Here is a 19,657-nt window from a genome sequence, read left to right as displayed (position 1 = left end):
TCTTTCCATTACCTGAAGCCAACAGGAAGTCAACCGGCTGGAAAGCAGGAGAAGGATCAGGACAGGGTCCAGGCAAATGGGCTCTGCCCACTGGGTCCCCTTTAGCGTGCTGTTGAATCTAGCATGTTCACATTCACAAAGCCCATTTTTCTCAGTTCTATTTTCAAAGCCTTTATAATGTATATGCATCTCTCTCCTACACGTATTCCGATTTAAGTGGGGGTGGGGTGAGAGAAGAATGACAAATTAAAGCCATTTACAGGGACAAGAACATGTGTACGACACTCTCTCCTGATTCATTCAAATTTCATTGCTTATGCCTTAGAACCAAGAGTGGTATCTGGCCAAGAAGTACTTGAACGAAATAGTCATATGATTTTATAGATTTGTTTTATTTTTTTTCCTGTTTTTGTATAGTATGAATCAAAGCGAGTGCCATTAGCTCATCTTTTGCAGTAACAGTGGTAATCCAACAGTCTATCAAGTGTAAGCATTTCATCAAGACAAATGCCACCAAGCTGTCACGTGTGTGGCTCCCTTCTCTGAGTCACATCCCACCAATGTGACTTGGCAGCTCATCAGATTCCATCAGCCCTGTGGTTGAAAAAAAAAATGGGTCATTGCACCTCCACAAAAGGGCATTCAATGAAAATATAGCAATTAAGAAAAGTTTGAGGCCCAGTGGTCTCAAATGCCCAGAGGAAGCTTGTCCTTGAAGTGTGTGGGTGCCAGAGGCAGACAGACCCACAAACAAGCACAGATGTCACTAGCAGCCCACCAGGGACACTTTTAAGAATCCAACCAGACAGAAGGAAGTGGCTGAAGGCCACTGCAGAGAAGGCCATGAGGACCCCGGGGGAGGGGTCATTTTCTGCATTTACTAGCATTTAATGGGCACATTCTGCAATCTTCTGTCCCAGGGCCTTTGGAAAAAGTGGGAAGGGATCTCAACGAAAAACTCAACAAGTATTCACTTATGAAATATTATTTTTGTCTACTTGATATGGGAGTACGTAAGGCTCACCTGCTATGAAGGTAAAATTCTACCGGGTATACACACACAAAACACACATGAGGAAGGGGTGTTCATAAGCGAGCTAGCAGAGAGCTGGTGGTTATGGAAGTTGGATGACAGACCCATAAGAGCTCATGGTCTAGTCTCCCTAAAATTTTAACTATGTGTTTTTAAAATTTCCACCAAACAGGTCATGTTGCTCTCACTCATGGCAGGTTTTGCTCCTCCCTCTGCCGTTATTGCAAACTCCTCTCCAGGTTGCCTTGAAGCTCTTGGTCTGGGAAGCTAGAACCTCCTCTCTCTGATTTTCTATGCTTCTGTGAAAAGTGGGTGCCTGGTCTCTGAGAGGAAGGGTGGTGGGATGGTGGCATCCAGGCTGGGGCCTGGGAAACAAGGGACAGCTGAAAGAGAGAAAAACTATGAAGTCCCACCCTCCACTGAAACATGGTACTGGATCCACATGGAATCAGCTCACCTGCACTAGATGGCTCCTAGTACCCAAAGGGTACCCAGAGCCCAAAGCAGCAGGCTCTAACAACAGTATCCCTCCAAGTAGCATCAGTTGAACACCCAGCTGAAGCCACAGCACAGGGCTCAGCTCTGGGAAAATCGGAAGACACAACAGCCTCTGAGTGCCATCTTCCTGAGTTAAAGTATAAATATCTTAAACATGGAAAACTGTTGAATGACTTGGCTACAACTGAGTCTTTTCAACAACTTTAACTAAGTGAAGAAACTAGAGATCCACAGCCAAACATCAAGCAGAGCTCGGGAGTCATATAGAAGGGTAGGGGGTAGGACTGAGTGAGCTAGAGGGGTCAAGAACACCACAAGATAACATAGTCAACTAACCTGGGCCCAAGAACCACCAACCAAAGATCTAGGCCCCCTACAAATTTGTGTAGCTTGGTCTTCATGTGGGTCTCCTAACAATTGGAGTCGGAGCTATCTCTGACTCTGTTGCCTGCTATTGGGTTCTCTTCCCCTAGCTAGCATGCCTTGTTGGGCTTCAGTGGGATAGGATGTGCCTAGTTTTGCTGTGACCAGATGTTCCAGGGTTGGGTGGTACCCAAGGGGAGCTTCCATCTCTGAGGAGATGGAGAGGTGGTAATTGTGGAGAGGGGTTTTGAGGGGGTAGGAGTAGGAGAACAGGAGGGAGGGGGCTACAACTGGATATAAAGTAGTAAGTGAATAAATAAATAAATGGATGAATCTAAAAAGACAAATTCTTCAAGCATTGTTGCTCAGCACCACACCTCCCTCTGCCATGGAGAGCAGGTAAAATGGAGACTTTATGTGTTTACTTTATTCTTAGAGCCAGTTTTTAAAAAGCAAGACTAAGCTGTGCTTTCTAGGGAAGAATAGGGCCATCAAGATGTGTGCTGTTAATGGGCTGATTTTCAGCGCTCATAGACATATGTGTTCAATAAAATGGAACATAATGAAAAAGAGAAATGTCCCAACCTCTCTGTGAAACACTGAAAATCACAAGGGCCCTTCCCTCCTATCTGGCCTGATTATGTTACAGTGCAGGAGGGGGTTGTGAGGAAGTAAGTTGGATGCTCAGGGCTGTGCTAGGCCTTATCCTCCTGAAGCCCTGCCTCCTCCCACTTCTTTTCCTTCTTAACAGCTGACCCAAAGGGCCTAAACTTAGCAAGGGGGAGGTGTAGGAAACTAGATAGTGCATTCTCCAGTTGGATAGGAAGTACTGGGCTCAATGTGTTTAAGGTTAAGATTAATTCCACACTTCCTCTGAATCTATTTTAAAAACACAGCAAAGGATGGCATATGCTGTCTTCTAACAAAAATGACACATGATCAAAGGGCAAACATGAGCTGCTTGTCAGACCCTCTGACTCCTGCCCTCGACCCGTGCCTATGGAATCAGAAAAGGTATTTTACCATCTCCGTTAAAATGTGGTTGCTTCTGTTTATCGAGAAACTTCTGTAGTGACAACAGGCAGAGGAATCACGGCTCAGGCATGGCTGAACAGAGAGGAGTCAGGACACAGGAAGAGCCCAGCAGTTCTATTGCTCAATGTCTCCCACTGCAAGAGGGACTACGAGCTGCAAGCTTGAACCTTGATGCCTGAAAGCAGAAATCTACCTGCTGCCTGGGCAGGAGAATCAAGTTTTCTCATTTTCAGTGACCATCCTCATTAACACTGGCTTGTTATTATTCCCTGGGCTCTGCAAACAGGAGCTCCCATTCTGTAGACCCACTCATTAGGACTGATTTAATTGAATTTGAGAAGAAAAAGTACTGGCTGTCAGGAAGCCAGAATTAAGGCTCCTGGAGAGCCTGGTTTCCTGGTGACTTGCAAGTGTGGCTTTCTCTAGTAGCAAGGTACAGAGGAAGAATCAACACAGTCCCTGTATCACTCTTGTCTCTTCCAGTGTCCCCAACCATCATCCACACACCACCCCAATCAAGGTTGATGTCCCCCTAACCTATGGTCCCTTTGAGGTTTGTTTGGATGCTTGTTTGATGACCCACAGGCATGGGAGAAGTTGAAGCTAACTTATGATCTCTTTTGTATAGAGAAAATCAGCTCAGAGGTTTGAAAATTACAGAGCCTAACAATTCTACATTCTAACTGGTACTCCAGGGGTTCTTTTAAGCAGAATGGTGGGAGGGTGGCAGCATCTGGGTGGAAAGTGGTATGTCTTTGAACGGCATTCCTGGCCATGCATTTCCTCACTGCTCAGATACTTCTAGTATTCTTAAACCAAGTTGGGCTTTCTGCTCTGAGTGCCAAGGATGATAATCTCTAGTGTGGAGGAAGACACCAAAGTTCCACTCTTGGGGAGATTAGGACCCTGTTGAGGGAGGTGAACCAGAGACATGAAATCAAGCAAGTGACCAGAAGGAAAGTGTCTTAAAGGAAGTAAAGAAGGTAACACACTTCACGACTTCAGGGCAGATCTGTTGGACCAGATATAGAGGGGAGACTGAGGACATGCAGGACGATGAACATTCTTAGTGGGGAACAAGTTCAAACGCTACGAGGCAGTAGGAAGTCCAAGGATCAGCAAGGAGGCCAGCAGGGGAGGAGCACAAAGAGCACTGAGGAGGGGCTGCCAGCAGAAGAGGAGCACAAAGAGCACTGAGGAGGGGCTGCCAGCAGGGGAGGAGCACAAAGAGCACTGAGGAGGGGCTGTCAGACCTAGGCAGGGCCAAACTCTGCAGGGCCTCCTGGTGCAAAGCTGGCATCATTCTGGTGTCTTGGATTTGATATTGTCCTCCATGTGATGGAGGAGCCGTGGTGGACAGAAAGCCTTAAGCAGGAGATGAGGAGATGGCATACTCTCTTCTCTAAGTGGGAGGAGGGGGGAGCCAAAGTATTGAGTGAGACCAGTTGTGGCACAGCAAAATTAAAAGTGAGTGTCTTAGTCAGGGTTTCTATTCCTGCACAAACATCATGACCAAGAAGCAAGTAGGGGAGGAAAGGGTTTATTCAGTTTACTTCCACATTGCTGTTTATCACCAGAGGAAGTCAGGACTGGAACTCAAGCAGGTCAGGAAGCAGGAGCTGAGGCAGAGGCCATGGAGAGATGTTCCTTACTGGCTTGCTTCCCCTGGCTTGCTCAGCCTGCTCTCTTATAGAACCCAAGACTTCCAGCCCAGGGATGGCACCACCCACAAGGGGCCCAACCCCCCTTGATCACTAATTGAGAAAATGCCCCACAGCTGGATCTCATGGAGGCACTTCCCCAACTGAAGCTCCCTTCTCTGTGATAACTCCAGCCTGGGTCAAGTTGGCAAACAAAACCAGCCAGTACAGTGAGTGACAGCCACTCTGAGGGTTGCTCATGCTCCAAGCACTGTTCTGAGCTCTCTGTAAGCAGGATTTCATTCATTTTCTCTAATACACCTTTGAGAAGTTGAGACTAAATGGCCACAAAGGGTGGAACAGGCAACTGGATAAATTCACCATTGTGGAACTTCTGCCGTGTAGTCTACGTAAATGAGGGGCAGATCCATTTAACATAATGAGACACTTCCCTTTCATGTATCTCTATGCTTCCAAGGCAGTCCTAGAGTTGAAACTATGTGTTCCAGCAATTAAGATTTAATTTTTACTTTATTGTGAGGCTATGTGATAGAGGGTTTTATAAATGGGAAATGTAAAGTAGCAAAGGGGAAGGGAGAGAATGATCCTGTTGCCTCTCATCTTAGTTAGGTTTCTATGGCTGTGATAGAACACCAGGACCAAAGCAGACTGGGGAGGAAAGCATTGATTTAGTTCACATACCCAGGGTCACAGTCCACTTAGGAACTCCAAAGCAGGAACTCAATCAGGGCAGGAACTTGGAGACAGGAGCTGATACAAAGGCCCTGGAGTCGTGTTCTTACTGACGTGCCACCCCATGGTTTGCCCGGCCTGCTTTCTTATAGTGTCCAGGACCACTGGATGTCCAGGGGTGTCACTGCCCAGTGAGCTGGGCCCTTACACAGCCTTGCCCACAGACAATTTTCTCAGTTGAGAGTCCCTCTTCCAAAATGACTCAAGCTTGTATTAAGTTGACATAGAACTAGCCAGAACACTTGACATAACAAAGCAACACACCATTGTTTCAGTAACTTCCTTTTTATGTTCACCTCCAAGATTTCATATTAATAAATATCACAAATAGAAAACACGTTACAGATTTAAAAGTCCTATAATCTTTACACATTCAAACACTTTAAAACGTCAGTCACTAAAAATCCAAAGTCTCTTTAAAACTCCAAACCTTCAGAAGCCTTTGATTTGGGGGACTTGGGAGAAAGAGAATCTTGTCTCTAGGGGAGAGCTGGGTTTCAGTGGGGCAAGGAAGTGGAACAAATGATCTGTGACACACAAGAGTGGGAGAGGGTGGGTCTCCTGGATGGGGATTCCAGAGGACCTGCTGGAATGGCTGGCAGAGAGTGCAGAAGTGGGAGGATGAGTCAGGGGCAGAAATGGAGGAAACAACCTGGGAGTGAGAGTCCACAGAAGGATGTGAGCTCACTTGGCTTTCATTTGGGGGTTAGTGGTGGCCAAGTATGACAGGGATGGAAGGTAGAAAACTAAATGGGCTTATGGATGCAGACAGAACTTTGGCCTGGAATGGGCTCTCTGCCCCAGTGCAGGGTGGCAGGTGCTACCAGTTCCTCACCCTTCTGTCATTTATCAGACACTAGCTCTTTACATAAGTGAGACACACAGAATTTATGCTCCTGCAGTCACCAGATATTCTAGAACTTGCCCACAAACATAATTTATTCATTTTAAAGCTGAGTTTTAGGTTGAATTCTTCCCAAGGCTTCCCAGATCTCCCTGCTCTTTAGGTCCAAATTGATGAGTAGACTCATCAAAGGACATGAACCTAAACTTAATTTGGAAAACATTATCGACTAAATATGCTAACAAACAACAATGAGGCAGAATGGAACAATACACTGGTAAGATGTTTTCTGTTTCTCTAAGGTATCAATCTATGTAGAATGACTTTGCCAACTATTTCCAGAAAATTCAGGGACTCATATAATAAGGATGGGGGTAATCCTGAAAATCTTTTTGATATTTATCTGCCTTAAAAAAAAAACTATAAGTATATGAGTATAGCAGTTCTTTGAATCTTTTTAAGACTTCTGAGGGAAAAAAAGATATCTTCTATGCCAGCCCACCTTAAGATTAGCAGAGTCCAGGGAACTGCACTGCAACAAGGATGAGGGACATGCCTCAAAGATGGAAGCCATCCCCAAAAAGGCTACCCAACACTCTTTCTGTTCTGCCCAACAGCACACACCCTCTAAGCACTCATACAATCTCTGTATGGTTTCTGTCCTTACATCAGCTCTCTCCACACACAGTAACCTCATTCGCACAGGAGCAGTTACTCCCCTTGGAACCTCAAGCATGTGCATCACACATACAGAATGCCTTTCTGTTTCTTTGGCTTCAACTTGAAATTCTGGTTACTCTGCTTTCTCCTCTAGAGTGGGATTAAGGGGTGTTCCAAAGGAAAAGAAGAACTATTCTGCTAAAAAAAAAAAAACTTTGGGAAATAATAATTAGGTAAGCTAAGGGAAGGAAGCCAGTACTTACAGGTGTCCAGTATGTGTCAGGAAACTGCAGGCCGCCCCTTCTGCATCTCACGCACTCCTTCCAGACCTCCACTCCTAAAGCCTGGCTTCCCCTTCATGCACCCACTAGGACGCTACATGAAAATCTTGACTGAGCTTGAACAAATGATATGAGCAAGTTAATTATATGTCATTATGAGGATGACAAAATACACCCTAAAATAGTATAGCACCCAGTCTGTCAATCTCTTATCCCAAGAGGGCCAACTTCAACAGCGGAAACCAAGAGCCCATTATTCGTATCAAGACCATCCATCCCTAGGCAATCGGTCAGAGACTTGAGATAATTATATGCTATCTGGATAATTAGCTGAGTTGAAACCGTCCACATATGTGTAACATGTCAGTTTTACCCCTTGGTGCAAGTTATCACAGGAATCTCTTACAAATCTCCCGGATGCCCAGAGGGACCACACAGTTCCCACTCACGTCTCAGCCTCTCAGTCAGTGCACACCTGAGCCTTCAGCTGTCAGCATGTCATCCTTTCCACACAGTTCTGTCCTTTGCCTTTATGTCAAGCTCCCCTTTACCAGTGGCTATCTTAAGGACCCCCAAATGTCAGTGTAGTAGACTAGAGTAGGAAGAGAAAGGAACCCTCCATGTGTTCGTGTGAACAAAATACCACCCACTCCTTCCCATGCGGTGAGAGCTGCCTAGTTGGGGACAGAACAGAGGAGGAGGCAGGTGTGACAGACTGCCTCTTGTCTGCTATCCATGCACTTTGGCTAATAGGATGTTCAGGCTGGCATGGGCTTAGGGTTATAGAGACGGTACTACCAACAAAAGGAGGACTGCTGGGAGGGGGCCTCAAGGAAAGGTTTTCTCTCTAATAAAAAAGAAATGTGTGATGCTAGATCTTTAATATCCCCCAGAGGTCCTTGTATCAAAGTTTCTCCACTATGAAAGGGAGATATAAAACCTGTCTTTAAGAGATAGAACCCAATGTGTCTTCAGGTCATTAAAGGTATACCCTGGAAAGAGACAGTAAGTCCCAAACCTTCTCCTCTTGCTGTCTTTTGCATCCTAGCCACAGGATGGGACAATTGTTCTGTTATATATCTTTCAACATTACCATCCAGTACCCTGACCAGGGGCTTATAAGCACGGATGAGCGCACTGTGACTATAGACCCTTGTTCTCTTTATGAATGGATTCTGTCAGGTATTTGTCATAGTAACGGAAGCTGACTAACACAAGGACATGAGAGGAACTACCTTGTCAAACTTTGAATATTGACTTTGAAGGATACAATCCTTGTAACTGCTACAACTTTTTGTGTTCTTGAAGGTAGAGCCAAAAATCTATGAACAAAGCTGACCTGGCGTGCAATTAGCTTATCCTTGTCCATAATGAGGGACTAAATTATTTAATGGGGAAGTTATATGTTAGCTCAATATTCAATTATTTAGAGAAAAACTCAACTTTTAGTCTGTTATTCATTCTTCACTAAAGGATATATGGAGGACAGGGCTTAAGCAACAGGAATACATCTCTAAAGTGGCCCTTGTGGTTCATGGAATATACAAATATTTTGGGAAAGGGGAAGAAAGATATCCTTTAACCCGCACCCTTCGATGACTTGCAAAAAATGGACAAAATTCCCCTGGCCCCCACAGAGAAGCCTGGCTTAGCCATGCATGCCTATAACCCTAGAGCTGAGGGGCAGTTACAGCGAGCTCAGGAGCTTAGGGTCTTATTTGCCAGCCAATCTTGCCCAAAGCAGTGAGCTCTAGGTTCCGTGAGAAGCTGTGCTGTCCTTGAGTAAGGTCTAGCCTTACTAAGAGCACCAATGTCTTCCTCTGTCCAACACATTTGCCTGCATTGCTATGAGCGTTTGTACGTGCACAAAGATGCACGGATCTCACATATACCACACACACCAAAAGAATAAAGAAGATATGACTGGGCGTTACTGGTAACCTCAGCACCTTAAAACCCAGCACCATCCCCAGAAAGCCAGGTTTCTCTGCCTTGTAAGAGCCACTCAGTGAGGAGTCCAACCCAGAGCTATGAACAATATATGATCCGCATTCTCCGGGAACAGAAATCACAGTAGAAGCAACAGGATCCTCGAATTCTAGAGCCAGAAAAAGGCAAAACTCCTCTAGACAAAATATTTTAATTTATAGACAAGGAAAATAAGTTGCCTGGTCATAAGTAAGATTCATAAGGTGAACAAAACTTTTGCCTTTTGTTTTAAAATAGAGTTTCCTCAATAACTATTAGACCATCTACTTTTAAATGACAGCTTCTTTCTACCAGGCTCCTAGCATGTCTAATTCTCCTTTGCAAATGTTTATTTAATGAATTAGAAGAAATTAATTCATGCATGCAAAAAAGAAAGTTGTCCAACTTTTCTATCCACACCAGATGTCAATATGCAAAGAGATCCTAGGTTGATATCCCAGGCTGCCATGTCTTAGAATTATCATCAGCATAAAACCACTTCTTCACATAAACTGCAATAATTGTACTAAATCTGTGCTTGAGCCTTCCTCTAAACACATGAACATATGTTGATTCACCATATAGAAAGCTGTCTTCTTCCACCAAATCCTTCTACCCAATCACTAGAGAATGTTTGTGTTCCACCTCTCTGTGTGGTCAGTTTTCAACTAGCAAAATGAATTAAACCTTTCAACAAAAAGGAGAGGCCTGTTTTGGCTCATGGTTTCTGTCCATAGACTGTTAGTCTTTGGTCTAGGGTCCTCTGGTCTACAGTGAGGCAGTGGCAAAGGAAGACACTTATCTCACGGAAGTCAGTAGCAAAAGAGAAATGAAAGAGTAGGCCACATACCAATATCCCCTCAGGCTTGTGCCCTCAATGGCCTTGCTTTTGTTACTATCTGTACTATCACTTACCAATAGTGCAACACTATACAGACCAAACAGACAACATATGGGTCATTGAGGTACATTCAATACCCAAATGGTAATTCTCTCCAATTACAATATGGAAGGGTCCATGATATACCGTGGGCTATCTCAGCCTCCCATCTCAACACAGGAGACCATCAAAAGAAGAGTTCCATCCCAAACTCCAGTCCTGTCTTCTTCTCTTTCTCATTTCCCACATCCCTCACAAATCAAAAGTCCCAACAGCTGAAAAGAAGACTAGGCCTAAACAAAATTCTCAGTTTTTATTAAGCAATCTGGATCTACTTCCTGCCAAAAAATGACCCTTGAACTTTGGCAAGGTGAATTTGAGTGCTGGAATGAACTTACGAAGTTTTGATAGTCTGGACTCAACATGACTTACAGAGGGAACAAAAGCCTTAAAATGATCCTGCACCTTTTAGTGACCACAGCTCTTTCCCAGATCCATCCTGGGGTAATTTTTTTCCTAAGGGTAAAAAGGACGCATTGGAATAACATGTGAGGACAAATATTTTAGGAAGAATCAACAGGCTGGTTTAGACTAAGCAAAACCAGAAACTGGTGAAAAGAGAAAGGATGCCTTGAGACAATACGACATGCCTGAACTTTTTACAGAAATAACAACCTCTGATGGGATTTTTACATAATCGTTGGTTAGAAAGAACTTTCATGTCTTTGGAGGAAAGGGGGAATGGATGTGAATAATGTATTTGATGAAAACATAAAAAGATTTTATATCCAGAAAGACAAATATTCAAATAACAGAATAAGTTTTCAGCCATGCTTGGCATCAAGAATCATAATTAAATAATAACCTTTTTTGCTAGAAGCATGTGTAACAATCAAAATTTTAAAAACCAGAAAGAGGAAGAATGTTGACTCTGTTCTGTCCCCCTAATATTTTCCTAAGAGGTGTGCTTTTATTTGTTAAGATTAAATTTCTGTTAACAACCACCAAACATAATAAAAGTCAGCCTGCCCAACCCTCTGAGGCACAGAGTGAATTTACATTTCCAAGTGAATTTACATTTCCATGTTTGAGAGATAATTTGTTGCTATTTAAGATGGGAGAGTAAAGTAAAAGTTCCCAGCATTCATCACTTACACAACTCTACTTTCTCCATTCATAATGCTGGCACTAGGTAGTTCTAATAATGCCAAAAGTTCTTGATGTTAGGGGGAAAAAGCTTAGCAGAAAGAAAAGAGCAGAGTCAATGAATGAGTGCACATTAAATCATACAAATGAAGCAGCCCCAAAGTAGAGCTCTTGTGACAGTAGAAAGCATCAGGGGTGTGTTGGAATAAGATTCAACACCAAACAAAACAGAAATGGAGTGACCTTTTCTCCACAAAACTAACTAAGTAATTAAGAAGAATCAGAACAACATGGCTAGTTTAAAAATGTAGTCCAAGTTGATCATGTGTTTAAAAGAGAAGAGAAATTGCTCACAGATGTTTTAGTGGGTGAAAGAATATAGCCTGTGTGACTCAGTCAGATGTTTTGAAAGGCAAACCTATGACACAATTGGATGCTTTCAACTTCAACCATCCTTTGAAGAATCTCAATAAACAGAAAGTGTACATAAATTCTGACTTTTGTAGCCCTGATTAAAAATCGTTTAACTGTAATTTATTTAAAAGTAAGTTGGCAAGGCTGGGGTGATGGCTCATTGAGTAGAAAGCTTGACACATGGTCATAAGGTACTGAGCTCAGTCCCCAGAACCCACACAAGGTCAGGTGCTGTACTGTGTCTAGAACCCCCATGCTCCTACTGCAAAGTAGTAGACAAAGACTGGAGAGTCCGAGTAAGCTTGGAGACTCTGGCTTACACAGGGAGCCAAAAGACACATCAAAAGGGCAGAAGGTAAGCACCAGCATCCCAAGTTGCCTGGTACATGTGCATCTGCACACACACACACACACACACACACACACACACACACACCAAGAGGGGGTTGGGAAGTAGGGAATAAGGGAAAGAGGGAGAGGGAGAGAGACACCAGAGAGTGAGGAAGAAAGAGAGATTAAAATAATAAAATAATTTGGCAGAAAATGGTTCTCAACCTGTGGGTTGCAACCCTTTGGGGGAGTTGTCAAGTGACCCTTTTACAGAGATCACCTAAGACTGTCAGAAAACACTGGTACTTATATTACAATTCATAACAATAGCAAACTTACAGTTATGAAGTAGCAATGAAAATAATTTTATGGTTAGAGCTAATCACAACATGAGGAACTATATCAAAGGGCATACTTTTGTGGCCCTTTGAGTAGCCCACTTGAGAACCACTGTTTTCAGTACATAAGTATTCACTAAACAAACTCCACCTTTCTGTATGTTGAAAAATTTTGTGATAAAGTCTAAAGTTCATTAATAAATGAAATTCACTTGAAATCAAAATGTATGGAGACTAACAAATTTAGTACCCATCGGCTGGTGCCAAAGGTTACCTGTGTCACTAGGGTCTTCCTAACACTTGGCTGAAAGTCAACAATGCGACTGATCTGTCTTTGGTCTATATATTTTCACCTCTTGTTGACAAGTAAAGAAACCTGAAAAATAAGAGACATGAATACATCTTCATTGTAGTCAAGTAAACAAAAACACCTCATGTTCATGTTTATCCCAAATAGTCAATATTTGTGAATAAAATTCTAGAAGCAGCTGATGTCTGCCTAGATCTCATGAATGTGTCCAGGAGATTTATATTTGAAAAAAAAAAGCAGTGCTTAAAATATATCTACAAAAATTATAATTGTGTAAGCTACAAAGCTAAATTAAATGCCCATAAGTACCCTAAAGACTATTCAGTCAGTAGAATAGTGGTAACCCCAAGGTGTCCAAGTACTCATGCTCAGAATCTGTAACTATGCTACCTTCTGTGGTGGTTTGAGTAGATTTTGCCCCCAAAGACTCATGTGTTTGAATGCTTGGTCAATGGGAGTGGCTCCATTAGAAGGTGTGGCCTTACTGACTTGGGTGTAGCCTTGTTGGAGGAAGTGTGTCACTGTGAAGGTGGGCTTTGAGATCTTATATATATGCTAAAGCTCTGCTCCATGTAGAAGATAGTTTCTTCCTGGCTGCTTTTAGATTGAAATAGAACTCTCCAGCACTATGTCTGCCTACCTGAACACTGCCTTACTTCCCGCCGTGATGATAATGAACCAAACTTCTGAATCTGTAAGCCAGCCTTAATTAAACATTGTCCTTTATAAGAGTTGCCTTGGACATGGTGTCTCTTCACAGCAATAAAATCCTAACTAAGACACTTTCCTTGACAAATTACATTTTTGTAAACATGATTAAGACTCTTTAGATTGAAGAAGTCCCTTGGATTACTTATCCCAGCATGCTCATGGCACTCTAAGGGAGAGTTAGAAGAGGAAAGCAGTATTAGAAAAGATAAAATGCCAGAGGAGAGCTGTTCTGGTGTGGGGCTACAAGCCACGCATATAAGAAGTCTCTAGAAAAATCAAAGAAATGGGGTTTCCCTGTAGCTTCTACAGGCTACACAGCCCTGGTGAGCTATTTTAGACTTGTAAGTCTATAAAGCAGTGGTTCTCAATCTTCCTAACACTGCAACCCTTTAATGCAGTTCCTCATGCTATGGTGACTCCCCCAACCATTAAGTTATTTTTATTGCTACTTATAATTTTGCTATTATGAGTCATTGTGTAAATATCTGATATGTAAAATATCTTGTATGCAACCCCTGTGAAGGATCCATTCAACCTCCAGAAAGGTTGGGACCCACAGGTTGAGAACCACTGCTATAAAATAAAGACTTGTTTTAAGCCATTACATGTGGAGTAATATGTTACCACAGGACTAAAAGATATATAGCATCTAAGTAATATCAGGAAGGAAGGAGAATAATCAATGTTCACTAAGCAGATGGAACTCTGTGGGGCTGGTTCCTGAAAAGTCTAACAGTCAGAAACTGCCTTTGTATGTTATAAGCTATCTCAGTAATTAACAAAGTTGCTTTTTGTTCTCATACCACAAAGGATGGAGGTCAGACTGGAGTAATGACTGTACAGTACCATCAGCTCTTTCTGTTCCTTTTCCATTAAAATTTTATTTATTGTATTTGTTATTTATACTGTGTGTTTATACTATATTATTATTTATATTACATTTGTATTGTATTTGTTCACACATGCAGGTGTCTATGGAGGTCTGAAAAGGCCCCAGAGCCTCTAGCACTGGGGTAGCAGGAGACTGTGAGCCGCCTGGCACTGGAAACTGAACTCCAGTCCTCTGTAAGAGTAAGAAGCCCTTTTAACCACAGAGCACTTTCACATGTCCCTCCTTTTATACCATTATAATTGAATGTTTTATGTTTTGGCAAATTCATAATATACAGTTGTATGTATATATATAAAATGAATTTTCATTGCTTTGGCTCCCATTATCTTCTCTCGTCTCCTTCCCTCTCCTGTTAAAACTCATCTTCCCTCCTGCTCTAATGGCTGTTTGTGTGCACGTGTGTGCGCGTGCATGTGCATGTATGTGTGTATGTACATGCCTGCATATATGTGTGAATAAGTGTGTATGTATGTATATACGTGTGTGTGTATGTGAGTGTCTGTGTTAGTTTATGTGTATAAGTGTGTCTGTGTTTGTGAGTGTGTATGTGTGTATGAGTGTGTGTGAATGTGAGTGAGTGGATGTATGCATGCATGTGTATATGCACGTGTATGTATGGTGTGTGCATGTGAGTGTGTGTACAAGTATGCGTGTGCAGATGAACGTGGATGAGTACATATGTTAATGTATGTGTTATGTGTGTGAGTGTGTTTATATGTGTGAGTGAGTCTATGTGTATGTATTTGTGTGTGAGAGTATATGTATGTATGTATGTATGTGTGTTTGTGTGTGTCTGTATGTTTAGGTGTACGTTTCTGCATGCACGCATGTGTTTAAGATACTGAGTATAATTGGGAATGTTTACATGGTCACAGGTTATTAACTTCTTCTTTAGCATGTGCCTCTCAGTCTTAGGATTGCCCAAAGTCACAAGATAGTTGCTTCATCTCCAGTTTAACATTGTTTACATTCAGTAGAAAAAAAGGGGGAAAGAATGGAAGGAAGGAGGACACCAAAGAGGACATGCTATAACTTTCATCATAAAGGTGAAACCTGCTAGACATCTCCAGGAAGTCAGCCAACACTGTGTCACATAGATGGATATCCTGGAGGAAGCTGCAATATCTGAATTAATGTCCCAAGTAAAGCTGGGATTTGGTCAAGAGTAAAGACCAGGAAACAACTACAAGTATCTGAAGCAAAGGAAGTTTCAGTTGCAGAAGCAAGATGCATGCGACGTGAGGAGGCTGCAAACTCCTGTGTGAGCACACGTTGAAGAGGGGAGAGGGGAGGACGCTCACTGGTCCCAGCACCTGATTCTGTCCTAACACTGTCTCACACCTGACTTCTGACCCACACTGGGTGTCTCTCCTCTCTGTACCCCTCCATGCCAACACTCCCTACCCCTAGGCCAGGTTCCAGGATCTTCTTCCCTTTCCCCTGCTCTGTCATCCTTCTGCCTCCAAACACAGGAGATGCTGATATGGGTAAGTAAAGAAAGAGGAATCTGTATTAGACAATTTGAGCTGCAGTCAAGACATTTTAAAAGGTTGCTCCCCTCCACTTCTTTGCATCCATATGTGTCTATACCTGTGCTGCTTCGGTCACTAAGGTTTAGAATAGTTAGTCATGTATCAAAGATTAACCAACCAAATGTTTTCTTTCAACTCAGTTTACTCCAACAACCAAATAATGAGATGCTAAGGTATCACAGTTAGGTATGGGCCTGGGTAGGAACGAGTCCAGAGAAGCAACAAGGACTCTAACGACCAAAGACTCTGCCTAAGCAAAGGGCCTTTGCAGGGCCTGCTCGGCCTTCAGGAAGCAGTCCACAGTCTGAGTCTAAAGGAGCTAGTGCTGAAGATACCTACCACTTCCCTGTTCTGGGATTGGGATTGAGGAAGCAGACTGCGCCCTTGTGGAAACCAAAGTTAGATCCCAGTCCAAATGCCGCCACCTATGCATTTGGCTCTGGTATGCAGAGGGATTAATAGAAAATACTGGATCAGTAAGACAAAGGCAAGGAGAAATCTGGGAATGCGAGGCAATGAGAAGACACAGACAGCCACAATACAGTATTCTGAGGTATTCTTGTATTCTGTCTGTACTCCACAGTTTCACCAAGTGTGTCTACAGAAATATTATCAGAAAGGTTTGGTCTTGAACTCACCATAGCTCATGAATGGAGAGAAGATACAAAAGGCCACCAGAGAACTCTGAACAAGTTTTGTGTTTTCTGTAACTATGGTCACTCAATCACCACATCAGAGACTAGCTGGCTACTTGTCAATGCTCCCTCTCCTTCCTCCTAGGTTCACAGCTACTTTTTACTTCAATAGCACCATGTGACTGAGTTTTGGCTTATGGAATAAGGGCAAATATAACATAATCCAGCCTATATCTGGTCCATTCAAACCTTCATGATTTTCTCCACTCTCTGTGTCTTTCCTATTCAAAAAGCTGACTAGAAAAAAAAGAATATAACAAAGGGAGAAGCACAAGACAGACATGACATCTCCAAAAACAACACAGAAAGCTTTCAGCTGAGTACAAACTCCTTTGATGGGCTCTGTAGGAACAAGAACTAACCTTCTGTTTAATTAAATACGAGTATATATTTATAATATTATACTATACTATAAGTAAATAGTATTTAATAACTGGGATTTGGTGGTATATCTGATTACAGTAGCTAGCATTATTTGCCTAAGTAATGCAAGCATACATCTTTCAATCTAATGGTTAATCATATCTTAATAGTTCTCAAGCACACTCAAGTGGTACATTTCAAAGCATGGGGAACAAATAGCATACAAGCCAAACAATTGTAACAGAGTGCAGCGAATGTGGTGTGAGACTCAGAAAGATGACACTTAATGATCCAGGACTCAAAGGATGTGCCTCATTAACACACAACCAAGTTCAAGAAGGGAGACAGAGAAATGGCAAGATTCCAGAATCTGCTGGTAAGGCTCAACCTGTGATCTCATAATCCTAAGAACCTGCGGAAAGTTAACATGTTGGGCTGGATTAAAGATGCTAAGAATGCAAAGGAAACGGCTGCACCATGTGTGTGCACTAAACCGGGTGACTGCCCCTAGCTTCCTGATGGATGCTGAAAAACGTACGGTAGAGTTGGATCTTTCCAATAACATCAGCAGCCATTACACACTTCCTTCTGCTAAACACTAAGGGTCCAGCCCATTCTTCCCCTTCCTCCTAGTGACTTCATCTTTCAGAGGTACAGGAAACCGCAAGAGGACTGAAGTCCTGAGCCTGACTCTGAAAAGCAAGAATGTGGTTGGTGATCGGATGTCACAGGAAGTGACTGTGTCCGTTGGAGTCTGCAGCAGAAGAAAGAAACCTGTGAAGCACTACTGGCCACCCAAGTGTAGGATTCGTTATTTCAGAGAAAAGTTAAACATGGCCGGATGTTCTGAAGAAAACTTCAGAACTGAAGGTTTCACGGGTTTTTAAAGTATGAAATTCTATTTATGGCAAGATATGTGGAGAAGCATTTGAAGGAATCAGTGATATTTCACAAAAGCCCTACATTACCTTAGACTTAAAAGTTCCCAGTAAAGAAGGAAAGGAAGGAAGAAGAGGGAAAGAGAGAGATGCACAAAATCAAGAATCAATACCAAAAGTATAGGCTTGAGAGAATACGAATGGCACATGTTTTTCTGAATTCTGTAAAAATTATATCAGGAAATCAAACTTTTCAAAGTTCCTCCACAATTCTAAGGGCAATTCATGCTCATCTAAGTGGTGTTTCTATGCTGTATTGATTACTGCTCAGAATGTGGACACATTGTTATGTGGCACAAGTTAGCATCATCTCAGTAAGTGACAGAAACAGATGCTCGGCTTCTGCTTCCAGAGTTTCCATCATAAAGAATGAAACATGAAGCTTGGGGTGAGCGAGTTCACATGATGAAAAGGAGGCCAGAGCCAGAGGAGAGGTTTTCGGTTTTCCTGGCATGTGTTTGTTTCGTTGGTTGATTTGGTTTGGAGGTGTTTTGTTGTTCTGTCTTTTGTTTTCTGAACCAGGAACGGAACACAGAACCCAGGGCCTCTGTTCTATCACTGAGCCAAATGAGAGTTTGGACTCAAAACTGGTTCAGGAAAATGGACCAGCACATACATGCCAATGTCTCCCCTAGATCCCACTAAAATAAAGTGTCTAAAAATATAGTCCAAGTGAATACCTGGGCCCTACTTTATAGCTTCAAAATGGTGCTTGCTCATTGAAAACCTTCTGGTAAGGTTGGGAGTACAGTTCACCTGGGCCCATGATGGCCTCTTTCCCATCACCATCTGCATTCTCTGCCTTCAGGCAATCGATTCCCTCCTCTTTTCCTTCCCCTGACCCCTTCTCCTCCTCTCTCCACCACTTCTTTCCTCTTTTCTTCCCTGTCTATATGTTTTTCAGTTCCCTTTCATTCTACTCTGTCTCCTTCTAAATAATAATAAATAAACAAAATAATTAATAACAATAATAATAATAATAATTCAGGAACAAAGGAAATGATCCCAAAGCCTGAGGCCATTCTTTCTTAAGAAGCAAACTTAAGAGCAGCATGTAGCAGAAGCACCATTGGGTGGAGCACTGCCAGTAATTAGGACAGTGTGGTACACTGCAGACACTGTCAGGTAAGATCAAACTGTTTCACTGGGCTTTGGTATTCAGCGTGGAAGATAAAATTCCATTTCCCAGACTGATAGCATGTGTGACTGGCTGGATTGATTGAATACGGCAAAGAGAAAACACTAACAATGACAGACTCAATTAGAGACACCAGCTTGTGAGGTTTATGATGACCCTTGTCATCTCAGCTCCATCTGTCTCCAGCACAGAGCAAAAAGACAAGATAAATGACAAAAAAGAAAGAAATATCCTTCCGGTCTTTAATGATAACATTAATCTTTGCTATTCTCTTGGTGTTTGGTATTGTTTCTGGCTCATAAAATTGTCTTTCCTACCACAATAAAGAATAAACCACAGGTCCAACTGAATATTTTGCTGATTGCTCAATAGATTTCTTCAGACACTCTACTTAGATCGGTGGCCTCATTAAGCTCGCCATGATGGGGCTCTGAAGGTGTCTAGTGTCTATTAACCAAGATGGTCTATGTTATACAGCTTTATCAACTCCAAATATCAGCATCTTACCAAAACAAAGACTGCTTCCCATTCACATTGCATGTTTATCACAGACTGAGTATGACAGCAGCCAGCACTGCCTTCACTCCAGGATTCAGGCTGCTGCTTCCATGGGGACAGTATGATCTTATGGAAAAGAACCATCAAGAATGCAGCATCTCAAGGCTCCTTCCCGGGTGACATATTACACTCCTGATCCACCCACTTATCATCAGCTACAATAGCCAAAGCAGTGGCTAATGTGGTGTAACAAAATCATTTCATCAAATGGAGGATCTGGCAAACTGAAATAAAGTTCAACTACCTTGTCTCCTGACGAGTGGACCACAGTGACTAAGGAATTAATGTCAGCTTGGGGACAGTTATAGTACTTACAGAAAAATCTGAAAATATATAT

General features: G+C 42.5%; 1 long non-coding RNA gene across 1 annotated transcript; it reads right to left on the bottom strand.

The window, feature by feature from the left end:
• Positions 1 to 376: 376 nt before the first annotated feature.
• LOC116094256 lies at positions 377 to 16,321 on the bottom strand. Its single transcript, XR_004120013.1, has 4 exons — positions 16,267 to 16,321; positions 12,458 to 12,559; positions 7,090 to 7,223; positions 377 to 594 (listed from the first exon to the last, which is right to left on the bottom strand). It is a non-coding gene; the product is annotated as an uncharacterized LOC116094256 (long non-coding RNA).
• Between the last annotated feature and the right edge of the window lie 3,336 nt (positions 16,322 to 19,657).

The sequence above is a fragment of the Mastomys coucha genome, unplaced genomic scaffold (assembly GCF_008632895.1).
Source record: "Mastomys coucha isolate ucsf_1 unplaced genomic scaffold, UCSF_Mcou_1 pScaffold16, whole genome shotgun sequence".
Classification (NCBI taxonomy): Eukaryota; Metazoa; Chordata; class Mammalia; order Rodentia; family Muridae; genus Mastomys; species Mastomys coucha.
The sequence above is the reverse complement of the archived record's forward strand: the minus strand, read 5'-3'. Positions and strand labels throughout refer to the sequence as shown.